We start from the raw sequence: 14127 nt of genomic DNA on the forward strand, positions 1-14127 counted from the left end.
GTGGACCTTCTGTACAGAAGAATTATGTATTAAAAACAAATTGCAAACAGTTGGGAATTTTTGAGCTTAAAATGTACTTACAATATTTCTATTGTTTTCTTCATCAGGTTGTGCTTTAAACTCCTGAGATGCCATCAGTTTTGGGGAACAATCTCTATCAAGGTCGTTCTGTTTGCTGCGTCAGTCGCTCGCTTACACCGGGAGGACCCCGCGGCGCACGGCGGTGCCTCGAGATGCCAATTACTCTGATTCGGAATTCTGTGTGCAGTAATTAGAGAGCCAGGTAGCAGCAGACATGTGTTACCCCGAGATAACACGCTCCTTGGAAGGATCATGAGGCGGGAGGTGAAGTGAGTGCCTCCAGTGACCTGGGGAAGGCATTTATCTCAGCCCTGCACGGGCCTGGGGGGCATTGCCGCTGTGCACCAGCTATCAGCGCTATCAGCTGCTCCGAGATTGATTGCAGCATGTCAAACAGATGTTTAAAACATGTTCAGCCTTGTGCATCATGTGATAATTATGTCTGACTCTGAAGGGCCAGTGTATCAGGTGTGAGGAGATAGGAGCATGAAGTGTTTGGGTTTGGTTTTTTTTTTGTTTTCACTGGGATATGCATGACTGGCAAAAGTTATCTTGAAAGGGACTTTGAGCTCCAGAGTGCCATAGATTCAGCAAACCCCACATCCATAATGCAGGAGAGTGCTCACGTGGAACTGGCTCAAGTGGAGCATTCAGAGCTGGTGTGTACTATTCCTTTTTTTTCACAAATGTAGGTGTGCACGAGTGTGTATTTGCACACCTAGAGTGATCTCCACAGCGTTTATTTTTAACCCATGATTATTTTTACCCTCTGCCCAGTGCTGTGAATTGTTTCACTTTTCAGGTGACTGACAGGGAACATTTTTCCAGCAGCACAGAGCAGCCTGGCACTGTCCCTGGGCCGAGGGTTGGCTGCTCAGCACAGCCCTGGCAGACAAAGGGCTTTGTGTGCCTGCTCTGCCCACAGGCTCCACATCACACCCAGGAGAAAGGTCTGTCTTTAATCTGGGCTACTCGGGAAATCAAAGGGGGGGGATTAAAACAAGAGCAGTGACTGATTTCCGTAGGAGATCACTTTCCTGTTTCATTTGATAGAATGAACAGCAGAATCAAAGCAAAGTTAGAAGCCCCATGTACCTTTTTATTTTTCCCACAGAAATTTTTGTGATGTCAGTTCACAAAGTGTTATAATAATGGAACATATGTGAAATAACAACTTTAGAAATTTTCCTTATTATTTTTACCTTAGAATAATTTACATATAGCTGCTCTGACAAGGTGTGTGCCTTCTGAGTCATCAGGCTTGTAGTTAAATATGTTAAAGCTGATTAAATCTGCAGCTGTTTGTTTCTTTGCATTCTTTTGATCTCTGCTAAAAATAGCCCCAGTGCCTTCATAAGAACTAAATTCAAAGGTATGGTGGGATGTTGCTTCAACATTGGACTTGAACAGCCAATAGTGAGCAGCAAAACTCTGGTTTGTGCTCAGAGGAAAGAGCAGTGAGAGGAAGGCAGGAGCTGTGCAAGAGTCCCCAAGCTTGGCTGGGCTGCCAAGTGCTTTAACAAGGAAGGAAATGTTGTGCCCTTACTGGCAATGCCTCCCTATGAGTGAAATGTGCTTCTCTCATGTGTTTTAGACAAACTGGTGAATTTCCCCCCCCTTCCTTTTTTTTTTTTTTTTTTTTTCCTGTAAAATGATGTTAAGGTGGCAGTGCAGGATCTCTGCTTATTCTGTGTTGGCTTTCTTTGCACTTCAGTGGAATCCACATGGGATGGTGATATCCAGCTCTGCATTGCTGCTATTTCTCACTTTAATGACCCTGGTAAATCTTTAATGATTGCCATCACTGTCAGAAGGGCACAAAGGGCCCTCATCTGTCTTGATGCAACCTAAGAGAATATGCTCACAGATGTCAGTTAAAATAAAGGCATTGGTGGTAGGTCACTTGGATTTTTATGGGTACCCACCTCTTGCAAAAAGCAGCACAGAAATCCCACTCTTAATCATTATAATCACTTAAAAAACCCTAAATGTCTATGTCTTAGGTTTTGGGGTTTTTTTATTAACTAGGGCAGCACATTCCAGACAAAAAGGATTGAGACAGGCACTTCACAGGAACAGGCCTCCTCATTTCTGTGTTCCAGAGCAGCTGAGACATAAGATCTTATTTTAAATTAGGCATTTCCAAGTGTGAGATTTTCTTCCAAAACTTGCCTGAAAGGCCATGTCAGAAGAATCCATTCAACATTAGAACAAAGCTTTTTCCACCACTCAAGCATTGTTTCATCATGAGTGATTTCCCTATCATAGCACAGCCTTTAAGACATAATTCTCTCAAATTATGGGGTGTGCTGGCAACCCTGAGAGTGAGAAACTGGATATACACATCTCCTGCTCCCATTAATAGCACTCGCCTGCCTAATTCCATGAGCAGCACAGGGAAGATGGAGCCCCGTGGGTCAACAGCAATGGATTCAATGAGGTCTTCACCTTCTAAAAATGTCATTAGTGGGAGTAAGAGCTGGCTGTGGGCCCTGGTGTTTGCTACAGCCCTCTGGAGAGCATAAATCTGACACAGAGGTGCTCAGGCTTGCCTGGGGGAGCTCCCACCCATTGTTCAGTGCCTACCACTCTTGTTCACTCCATTTCTCCTGTGTCACCAGCTCATCCAAGTGTGGGGACAACCTGTCTGCACCCCTCCCAAAATTAAATGTTGATGCCAAGTCAAGTCATGTCTTTAAATGCATCCAGTTCCCACCAGAAGCTGTCCCCACATAGTTTTTCATGCCTGGTTCAGCTGCAAGGCTCAAACTCAGTTTGCAACTTGATCTGGACAAGGAGAAGGTTTTTCTGGTCATCTCTAAAGCAGGGAGTTGGTGGCACTTGTGCTTAGTGGTGATGGACTGTGGGATCAGATTAATCTCTCTCCTGGAGCTCAGCATTTTTGTTTTCCTTATTATAATGTACCCAATGACATATTCAATCTAAAGTTTTCTTGCTTTCCACAGAAATTTCAAGGCACTCTCTCTGAACCAGATCAGTAAAATTTAGGTTTATTGAAGAACTCTCCTTCTTGGGCTGTTGCTCAAAACAGGAAAAACTTGAGAACTTTTCTGCTGTATGTGGTAGTTAATACTTGGATCCATTTAAAATCCAGAGCATGAGATTAGGTAAACGTGGATGACCTAGAAAACCACAATGTAATCTTATTTAAAAACTAAAGAAGTATTCAAGCTCTAATAAATCATTATTTTATTCAAAAAACATATATTCATCGCAGATTTTTATTACACTTCTATGCTCACCTAACTTTCTAGTCTCTTTTGATTTTGTTTTTGTCTGCAGTTATTTTGCACTTCTAAGACATTTGATCTGTGTTTTCCTTTAGACCTCTGCCTCTTTGTATAGATTACTAGAAAGGAGCTCAATTACAATTTTGTCTCTGATGTGGATATTTCTTTATTGAAGGTTGTACAAAGGCATCCTTTCTCAAGCTCCATTTCAAACAGGGCTTCAAATATAAACTTTAAAAAAAATAAAAATAAATAAATAGCTAATCTGAGCGGGCCAAGACATGCTTAATTTCAGCTCTCATGGCTGTGTGCTTGGTACAATGTCAGCAGCAAGTGTTCATAATCTTCTGTGCTACACAGTTTGAGCAGTCTCAGGCCTTCCAATATTCTATTTGAGGATTTTATGTTCAGCTCCTTGGAAAACAATAAGTTCTTGAAGAATGTGTCATAGTACTGGGTTCAGCTGTAATTTGAGGATGCAGAATTCCTCTGTTAAATATGCATTTTCCCCCCTTGGATGTGGGATTTCCTGTTGGCATTTTGTGTTTTCCTGCTGCAAATAAACACAGCACAGAACTTTACAGTCTGGGATGAGGCAATGTGAGAGCGTTCTTCTGGGAATACATTTTTTACATGTGTTAATATCAACGATGCAACAGTTCCTCAGTTAAAATTTTCTCTTAAATGTATTTTAACCCACTTTGGCAGATATGGATTTATAGAAAGACTGTTCACCCTACACTTACAGCACTTACTGTGATTGCTGGGTGAGTTCTGTGAGAATTTATGAGCAACGATATTAATTAGCTGAGTTATACATTTTATTAGATACAATTTTCCAGCCATATAATTCTTGGAATCTGAAAGGCCAAAATTGACCTACTTGGGGTTTATTCCGCAGGCAAGGCTAGAGATTTTTAGCCTTTCTCTGTAGGCATATTTTTAAGTAATGATGTAATAGCTTGAATCCATTTCCATGTTCTAATATTTTCTTGATGCTATTTTGTCTTCAAACATCTCTGAGATGAAAATTCAATTGATTTAGTGCTGCTGGTTTAGGAAGAGAGGGATGCATAACTGAGTTTTCCCTGATGATATAAAGACTAGATAAGAATATTTTTAGTTAAAGAAGGCTTGGATTTCAAGTTGCTAAACATAAAAATCTTTTAAAGTATTTGAAACATTGATGGACTTGATGTTAAGGAGCTATTTCAGAGACAGCTGGTATTTGTGTTTGAAGTTATGTCCTGACTGCTCTGCAGGATACAGGACTGTTCTCTATAGACTTCTAACCTCAAAGGAACAATCTTGCTGCTAATATTTCCTTACTGAGATGGATGGGAAGCAAAACAAAAACGTTGTGTCTTCCCAGCCTCTGAGTGGAAGGGGATGATGGGAGCTGAGCTGCGCTTGATGGGAACAGGAATTGCCACACTTGGCAGGAAATGTCACCATTTTTCACAGTATCAAATCCAGGTCTGGCTGACAAACTGAACATGCTAAATGGTTGTGGGGCATGGGGGAGTGGATGCTTCAATAGAACACAGATTGAGGAGGAACAAAATGTCATTTGTAAGCTGTGTGCCAAAGCTTGGACCTACAGGTGCATTGTGAGCCTGAAATCCCCCACACCCTGAGACCTCCATGGGGCCCAGGAAAGGACCCAGGTGCTGCAGCCACCTCCCAGCTGCCATCTCAAGCACACGATTCTCCTGTAAGTTATATTTCTTTATGTATTTTAGCTGTGTCATTTGAACTGAAGACAGTGAGGGTTATGCCCACTTGCACAGGAGCTATATTTGGTTTTTCTGGTCATCTCTAAAGCAGGAGATTGGTGGCGCTTCTGCTTAGCAGAAGCATCTTAGTAAGCATTAGGTCTGAAGAGAAGAGTGAAATTATCCTAATTACATTCTTTACTGTTTGGTTTATGGGGTTCTAAATCAAGAAATATGTTAAGTCTTTCCTGTTTTCCCCCAGGTCTTGTAAATGGTTGGTTTTGTGCTTCCTAGAGGAAAATTGCGGTTGTTGCTGCTCTTTTTTGTTAAAACAAGAAAAACTTTTCAGTATCTCACCTTTAAGACAGCTTGGGGAAATTTTTCCTTTTGATCTTCATTCATTCTTTTGCCCTTATGTAAACTTGAATTTATACTCCCTCTCTTACTGACAATCTGCCATGTCCTTCTGAGTTCTCATTTATTTGTCTCTCTTTCCCTGCTATCTTCTGCTTCCTGTCTCAGTAAAATTAACAAGCTCTTGCTTACACCACAGATCTGAATCTGATCCACTGACTGATCCAAATATGCTGCTTGTTTCTGCGTGTTCTTTGTGTCTGGAGTGAATTCTGCTTTAGCACTGCAATTACCATTACAGCTGATTAGAAAATCAAATTTTTTCATTTGGAATGTTTCACAAAAAGCAAGTTTCTAAAAATGCTTCCATTGAACATTGTAGGAATGTTCCCTTTTTCTCTGTGCAAGACTGCAAGCAAATGTTGGGAGATTTTTTAGCATTTTGTTGAGACTAGCACAAATGAAAAAAAAACCTACATTAGTTGAATTTTTAAAGTTACATAAGTCATATAAATGTGGTCTCATACACTGAATTACCTTGTTTGTATATGTATTTTATGGTGCTGAAAGAAGTTACTGCAATTTAGAAGTCAGTATTTATTATATTATATGCTATCATAATGAGTGAGACTACTGTGTCTTGCTTACCACAGACTGATTTTGGTTTTCCTAGAGAAATATGTCACAGAAACTCATGTAAGTAGTGTCCTGCTCCTGTACTTCTGCTTTTAACTCATTGGCCCTGCCAGACCTTACATTGTACATCCCAAATAAAGAGCAGTCTTTGAAAGTACTAAAAAACTGTCTTGAAGCTTGAAATCAGAAAGGATTTTGTTAGTCTTGATCCCTGCAGTGGTAGCAATGAAATAATGGAAATGATCTGGTGATCTGGCAGAGGGAGGAGGAATTCCAAGGAGGAATTTGGTGTCAAACCCTGCTGGTGGTGCCAGAGCAGAGTCGGGAGGGGAGGGCACCTCATCCCTGCTGCCCACACCACACATTGCTCCAGTGACAGAAATAGCAGTGCTGCTCTCCCTGAGCCACTTGGGCACGTTCACTCTGTGCAGGAGATAATGAAGTGCTTTTATTTCCCCAGCTGATGGAAAGGGAGCCTTGCTGGGGCTGTGTTTGCTGAGTGCTCTGGCTGTAAGGGCAGCACTGCAGGCTGAGCAGAGAGATCTACGCCTACATTGCACCTTGAGCCTGATCTAAGCCTGGGGGATGAAAGCACTGATTTGATAATGAACCAGCACTGGCACTCTAAAGAGAAAAAACCAAACCTAGCAGCCTTGTGCACTCTTCCTTTCTGTCTCTGATTCAAACAGTGAATCAAGCACATTTATGTGCACATTATACAAACCGCCAGTGCAGCCTTACTGCTGCTGTTATTGAAGCCACTGTTTGCGTTTCCATAAAATTTAATACATGTGGGAGTCATCATAACACAAACCCTGCCATGGTCAGCCCTCAGATGATGTTTTGTCTCTTCCTGGCCTTTGTTACATTCAGAAAGCTGTGCAAATATCCATCAGCTTTCACAGCAGAGGGAGGAATTTCTGGTCTCTTTCACAGATGGGAAAATGAGGCAGGGTGGGAAAGGAGCTGCTGAAGGTCGTGTGCCCAGCAGTGTCAGAAACTGCATCAGAGCTCATGGCTCTTAAATGCCAGCTGGGTTTTGGGCTTTGTTTTTGTTCTGTTTTTCTCCTTCAAAATCAGAGTGGTTTTGGATGAGTTAGGTTGAAGTGACTGAGTTATGTTTAAAAAAAATAACTGGGCAATCTGCTGTGCACTACTCAATACCAATTCATATTGGGTCATCCTGCTCCTTATTTTTTTTCCAGTAGCCCAATATTGTGTATTTAGCCTTTATGCTGCAGTAGGACTTTGTAACCAAACATTTCAGTGGGTTATCCATGTCTTAGAACAGTGCAGCTCCATTTGCAGATCCAAAAAGATGCCATGATAACTCCAGACATTCCAGTTTGGATCTGGAGAGCCCTGGGTGCTGCTTTCAGCTTTCCCTCAGATGTCCTGTTTCTCATATCTGAAAATGGGCAATAATGATTCTCACCTTTTGAGGGCCTGGGTGAGGGTGTCAGTGCTCTGATCAAGAGGTGAATAACTCAAAAAATTCATTTAGAGTTCTTTGAGGAAAATAAGCCAGGAAGTGAAGAATATCCTGCACAATATAATGACAGCACCTGTCTATGTCTGCTCTTTTCCCCTCACTTTTATGTCACCCCACAGAAAATTGTGAAGACTTAATTCTACTTTATCTCCATCCAGGATGTACTGGGCTTCTGCTTGCATCCTACTGGTATGTGACCCTTTAATGCTGAAGTATTGAATTAAATACCATCTCTTTTTTGTGATTTTTTAAATGCAATTCAGACTGCTGAAATCTGCTCCTGTAGTTCAGCAACAAAAGCAGGATCTGCCAAATTATTCAAAAATAATTAGAACAGATGGCAAAATATGGCATCTCAAACTTCCCAGAAACATTTAACATCCTGATTACATTTCACAGAATAAATGTTGACTGAGATAAGTGCAGTAAGGCACGTTTTATAAGTGCATTGACAGTTTTTGTTTCCCACAGACAGAATTATGGTTTAGTTACATTAGTAGAGACACTGTGATGTAAATTTAAGGCAAATCTCACAAACTAAGAAAATAAAAATGGTAGCACCTGTATTCTTTATTTTCCAATTGTTTGCATGACCACCAAGAGAGAAGTAATGTGTCACAAGTGAATTTATTCTTTTATGTGTTTTGTTTGGTTGTTTTTTGGGTTTTTCCCCCTGCTGAAAAGAATTTTAGTTCTTTCAGTCCAAAAACCTGATGGAAACGTCTGGCCAAGTGAGTCTACCTGTAATGAGAAGACTTGTGAGGGGCTGGATCACACCCTGCAGTCTGAAGGAGCTCTTGGGTCCCTTTTCAGACCTTTCCAACTTCCTGCTGTGAGGTGAAAGTCGATCAGCACCTGTGGATGCACCTCCATCACTGCATGGCCAGAAATGGCCTTTTGCATCCCCATTTGGAGGGCATTTCAGCTTGCCAGGAGTTTAAAGCTATAAAATAGTAGGAGGAAGGGAAGAAAAAGGTTTTTTTATTCTGTCATTTTAATGGCTTTAAAGCTCACTTCTGTAACATTTTCAGGCTTACGGGGTGAGGTAGTGGTAGGAATTCCCACGGTGAGTGGTAAGTAAAAATGAGAAAGAGGAAGATGAGGTTTTTACTTCATTGCTAACTTTTAGGAACTGCAATTTTAGGGAAAGTAAGTGACCCAAGATCCACCACAAAGGGTGCTGGTGCTGTCAGCAATAGACAGATTTCCATTCGTTTCAGTACACTTTCAATCAGGTAGTGCAGGAGGAAACCCATTTTATTTGTGGGATAGATGTAGGTGAAAAGATAAATTCTGCTTACTGCTGACTCCTGTTTCTAGAATTGAAGAAATCAGGCCATCACCAGCATTTCAACCTCAGAGATGCATTTTAGCTATGAAGTCCCAGAGGCAAAGAAGGGGAAAAAAAAGAGTCAGAAATCAGCAGTTCAAAAATTTTTAGGAAATCTCTGGTGTTTTGTAGACATGGGCTGTAGAAAGCTGACACCGTGGATGGAGACAACATCTACTTCCTTCTCATGATGGGAACACTGAAAGTAGAGATTACAGCAATTCGTTCCTTTTTTAAGGTTTCAGGAGTCTTGAGTGTTGTTGATAAGTTGAATTCTGTCAGCTTAGCAAGCAGTTTAACTTCTCATTCCTGATGCAAATAGATAACATGAGCCAAAGGGCTCAGGTGACCATTATCAACCTAAAGTTTAGTCTTTTACTGATGGAAGAGGTGGCAGCAATCAAGTTTATGCAGGAGCCTTGGAGGGGAGGAGAAGAAACTTTTAAGTAATTTCAAATTCTTCTCTTATTCTGCTGGCACTTTGGCAAATTTGGGCTGATTCCTGAGGTGGTGTGCTGCTCCAAAGCTATCCTTCTCTGGAGAAAAGCCATTTAGAAATGAAAAGTTGTCCAAAGGAACGTTGTTGCAGGAATCTGTCACTTTGGGTGATGTTTTTGGCCAGAAAATTTAGTTCATTTTGGCCTGGAAATGAACATGGAGTGAAATGGGAACAAGAGAGAGTTAAATTTTCCTTAGGAGAGTTTCAAGGAGCTGCTTTGAACTCCGTGCACCTCACCAGGAATTGCAGAGCGTGCATGTGGTAATACAGTGCTAAATGCAGACAAGTTTCTTGCAGGAATGGAGCAGCCAAGCTGATTTTGGCAGGGCACAAAGAACACATTTTGGGATGTCAGAGTGCTCCCAGTTTGCTCTGAACCCAGAACAGCTGGAAGCATAACCCAGATCCTCCACGTCGCAGGCAGGTGCTTTATCACCAGAAAATCAAAAGCTGCTCTGTTGCTGTGAGATGACCCCTCAGTCAAATGTCAAAACTTTGAAATATTTTCTTAAGATGAAAGATGTTCTTAAGATATTCTGGAAGACGTGGAGGGCAAAAAGAGTTGCTTGGGGCTGATTGTTTCATTGATTGACAGTGTGTGAAGGCACCTTTGGTGTCCACCTGTACAACCACACACCTGGGAGGCAGCACAGGAGCTTTCAAAGCTCTCTGCTCCCCCAGCAGCAAAAACAGAGGGTAAAGGTGGAAGCCTGGTCTCAAACTGGAACACACTGAATAACTCAAGTAATGAACTGCTTTTAGAAGAAAATACTTTAATGGAGAGCATATAATAGTACCTGAGCCTAATTTCTAAACTCCTGATTAGGAGGAGATTAGGAAATCTCCTGAGTTTTGGAGAGCTGGGTTGTAGGAAACTTGACACCATGGACAGAAGCACAGCAACTTCCTTCTCATTATGTGAACACTGAGAGAGGAGATTATGACAAATTTTTTTTAGTTTTCTGAAGCCTTAAATGTTGTTGGTAAATTGAATGCTATAAGCTTAATTAATAGTCATTGCCAAATCTAGGGCTGGTTCTCTGAGAGGCACAGAGGGAGAAACTGCGCACCTCAGAGCTGCAACAGGATGAAACTGACTGCATTTCATTTCCCTATTATTTAACTTTAGGTGAGTAAATTGATGCTGAAATTGTACAATATGTGTGGCAGGAAAACTGACACCGCTAACTGCATTTAAGATTTTCAGTGTAACAGCTTGGTTACACTGAGCTTGGTCCCAGCGGTGAGTTTCAGGCTCTGGAGACACCATGATTTGCTGTACACACAAAGAATGCTGTCAGGTTGGGTTATTATTGTTTTATGGTGTTTAATTATTGTGTTATCATGAAAACTGCTCAAGTTGTTTCCTAGAGCAAGTCAAGACAGCTGCCAAAGTAACATCACTTTTACATTTCATCAAGTCACCATAATCAAACTGCCTTGCCCTTAATACTTTTAAAGAGTAGTGAAAGGAAATTTAACTTCCAGAGAAGAGAGTAAGTGCAAGTCCCAAACAGGACAGGATTTTGTGCTGCTAAGTGGATTATACCTCTCTCAGGGTACTCCAGATTTTACAGGCTCAAATCTGAATTTCACATATGGCCTCAGCCCTAGGCCAGGGTCCTACTTGAATTATTCCAGACTTGTACATAGAAAGCTGTGCTCCAAACATGAATCCAATTACCAGCTGCAGTCAGGCAATTGAATGGCTACAGAAAAAATAATCTGAGACACTGGGGGGTGGGAGGGAAGGGAAGCAGGGGGAGGAGTGGGGAGAGGACTGTGATTTGTGTGGTAATCAAGAGGAGAAGGTCAATTGTAACAGAACAGGCTGGTTTAGGAGACAAAGCTAATGCAGGATGCCTTCCACTCTGTCGAGGGATGCTATCAATAGATCTGCTGCTTTCATTACAAAAGATGTCACTAAGTGACAAGATGAATCCAGGCAGGGGAAGAAGGGCTTCTGATGGATCAGGTGATTAAAACCTGGGCTGCAGACAGGCAATTAGCAAACACCAGGCTGATGACCTGTGCAGGAACTCACAGGAAGGGAGGAGTGGGGAAGGTGCAGCAGTGCACACACACAGGCAGCTGCCTCTCACTGGTGACACTGATTGGGATTTTCTGCCTCTTTTCTCCCACTGCCACTTTTCTCCCTGAATAGGAACCCCAAAATGCCCTCTGTGCCCAGGGAGTACATGGGTTTGCTAACAGCTTGATTGGAATTTAAGCAGCCAGCACTCTGCTTTTCTGGAGGCAGCAGGGGTAGAAATGGACACCCATTGAAACCTTTTAGGGTGGCTGTGGCTGCTCAGAGCCTGGTTGGAAGTGTCAGTGCACCCATGCACCCATTAAACATTTCCCTGCTCATTTGCTGACACCCACATTCCTCAAAAATTGCTGTACTTTTTTATCCCTTCTGCATCTCACAAGATGAGGGCTTTTGAAAAATCTGAGGGTATGTTTTCTGCTAGGATTGCAAAATAGCAGTTAAGCCTTCAAGTGCATCCCCCCCAGCCTGCAGGTCAGCCTATAAATCAGAAAGAAAAAGGGTTTGGATACTTATGTTTGTTTTACTGCTGTTTGCATAATATCATATGTTATTCCTGAGATATGGCAAATCAGCTTATGCTTTCATCAGCTTAAAATACTGGCACTTATCAATTACAAGAATTGATTGTCACAAAGCTTGTAGAATACTGAATTTATGATTGAGAGAAATGCTATGGATTTCTTCAACTGCCTCTGAGGTATTAATGGTGTCTTTCATAATATGAGATGCTGAGATGCAGCTCTTAAGGAGAACACAGAAAAACCTGCAGGCTTTGTTGGAAACATCTACGATTTCATTTCAAAAAAAAAAAAAAAAAAAAAGGAAGAAGGAAAAAAAAACCAACCCAGATTTTGAAAAATTGGGGCATCAGAAGTTATGACGAGATGTCAGGAGCTATTTATTCCATAAAAGCTTATGGTGTTAATGTATCCATCAGTGCTGATAAATCCATCATGGCTTAATCTGTTGTGCTCAGTGTGGTAACAGGACAAGGAGCAGCCATCTGCTTTCCGTATTTGATTGCTGTTTCTTTGCACAAATACAGTCCTGCTTCCAGCACTTAGGAGTGATTAGCTGTAACTTATGGAGCTCGCTGTGACATTCCCACTGAGTAATTACTGGGGAAAGCAATCGAGAGAGCGTCTGAACACCGGGGTAAATGGTTAGCAACTACATTTGTGACAAGTTTAAGGTCTAACAAATCTCCCCCCACACGTGTGCCCATAAGGGAAAGGAAAAAGGGCAGAGCACAATCTGTAAAGGACGGGGATGTCTGCTGCAGATATTTTCCAAAGCCTACTCTGCAGAAGCTTGAAAAGCCTGATTTCCTATCCCTCCAAGCCCCAAGGCAAAACAGTCCTTGATTAAAAAAAAAAGGGGGGGGGGAATTTAATTGCTCTTTCTCTCACATTCCTGACTTGGTAATTTGTTTTTCCAGTAGTTGCACAGGATCAGGGATGGGGGCTTTGTGCTCAGACTCCCCTCATCAGGAGGTGGTGGGGGGCTGAAGCACAGGCATGACAGAAGCTTCTGTTCCCCTGATTAATAGTTTATTTCATTTAGTGTGTTAGAAAGGGCTAGCTCTCCAAAGCCTGTCTTGAAATTGCTGGTTTGGAGAGATCTGCTCCCAAAACTGAACCTTCCTGCATCCCTGCCCTGTCCTTGAACTTCACTCACCCAAATGTTTGTTTATAAGGGGCAGATTAAACGTGCACTGAAAGAGAGTTGATTTAGCAGCACAGACTAAGATATTCGGAACAACTCCAACCCCAGATTTGTCCTATTTTAAGTTCTTAAGGGGGATTTGAGGTTTTCTTAGAAGTACTTATGGTATTTTGGGCAATTTTCTTTTTGATGAGCTGCAGCTATTACCCTTCTCCTTTTGTAGGATTTTATTACCTTTATTTCCTCTTGACCATAGATCCCAACTCCTCCCTTTTCCCCCACATCCTCTCTCTCTGAGAGGGAATTAAAATGAAACTTCATATTGGCTCCACTGGGCTTCCCACCAAAAAGAACTGTGTGACCAAAAAGAACTGACTGTGACTTTAGATTTGCATTGGCCTGACACAAAAATTAATTTCTCTGAAATTACATAGCTTTTGGAAGGGCTTGTGGACATGGGAGAGATTCTACATGTCCTACAACTGATGTGAGTGTATTTTACCTGCCCTGGTAACAGCCAGCTGTACCTCAGGATTGTGCTCTCAGCAGTCGCTTACAGAGACTTCTCCTTCTGGGGAAGGAGTAACATCAACCAAACTTCAGAGCTCCTAGAGCTGCTGTTGGGTTTTTGTTTTGCTTTTGGAGAACAAAACCCATTCATTGTGCAGTTCTCCCCATGCAAAGTGAACTTGAACGTGAAGATTTTCCCTGGTGCACTTGGGCTGTGTGCCAGAGCACCCCTTGCCGAATTTGGATGACTGGCTGAGAAAGCAAAGACATTTTTGTGTAGTTGTGGACTAAGGTTTCTAAGTATTTTTTTGCAATCAGGTGACAATGCAAATCTTCCTCTGAAAATTCCAGAGCACAGCCTGTGTAAGGTCCTCCTTAACAACAGAAAATGCTGTCCAAAGCTCCTCACAATGTACAGAACCCTGAGCATCACTAATCTAAAAAATCCCATGCTTTGCCCTGAGTAGGGCAGGGGCTGAGGGGTTTGGGGCCAGGTAGCAGATCCCAGAAAGGCATAAGAAATGTAGCACATGTTCAGACT

The sequence above is a fragment of the Melospiza georgiana genome, chromosome 2 (genome assembly GCF_028018845.1).
Source record: "Melospiza georgiana isolate bMelGeo1 chromosome 2, bMelGeo1.pri, whole genome shotgun sequence".
Taxonomy (NCBI): Eukaryota; Metazoa; Chordata; class Aves; order Passeriformes; family Passerellidae; genus Melospiza; species Melospiza georgiana.